This window comes from Marmota marmota, unplaced genomic scaffold, assembly GCF_001458135.2.
Source record: "Marmota marmota marmota unplaced genomic scaffold, marMar, whole genome shotgun sequence".
Taxonomy (NCBI): domain Eukaryota; kingdom Metazoa; phylum Chordata; class Mammalia; order Rodentia; family Sciuridae; genus Marmota; species Marmota marmota.
In genome coordinates, this window is record NW_025999842.1 from 36,072,962 (window position 1) to 36,073,636 (window position 675).

Sequence of the window (675 nt, forward strand, 5' to 3'; positions counted from 1 at the left end):
CAACATTCCTGGAAGAAAGACAAAAGTAGCCCCGTTTCACAAAGGCGAATGTCTCAAAATTGAAGAAATTGCTTAAGGATTCTCTGCTAATAACTTTCACAAGTGCTACTGGAACTCAAATCTGCTTACTTTCCTTTCACAGGGTGCTGTACTGCCTCAAACCGACACGTTTTCGGTTGGCTGAATTTGCTTTTCCCAGTTCCCAGAATGGATTCTTGGTAATAAGTTATTTCTCTTTATATTTCCTCCAGACCCATTATTATGAACGTAGGTGTAATATTTTGGATATTCAATTTGTGTTTCTAGTGGGGCCAGCACCTGTCTCTGAGTGCTGCCGCTGTCCCGGGCCGGTGGTGCTGGATTCTGCGGCGCCACGGCTGGAACGGGAGAACCCGCCAACTCCAGAGGGAGGATCTATCCTCAGTCCGCCCTCCCCAAACCCAAAACCCAAAGACCCAAAGACAAAACAATCACCCAAATCACCACGACCTAGACCACGGGCCTCTGTGGACCAGGGGAGAGGAGGGTCGGGGGCAATAAGGCGCCTCCGGTGCGCCCTCTGGCGGGAGCAGAGCGCGCAGATTCCCCGCCCAGGCCCCCCTTCCCCACCGCAGCCGCCGCCGCCGCCGCGGCGCCCCCGCCCGGCTCTCCAGGTTCACTCTCTGCTCCGTCCTC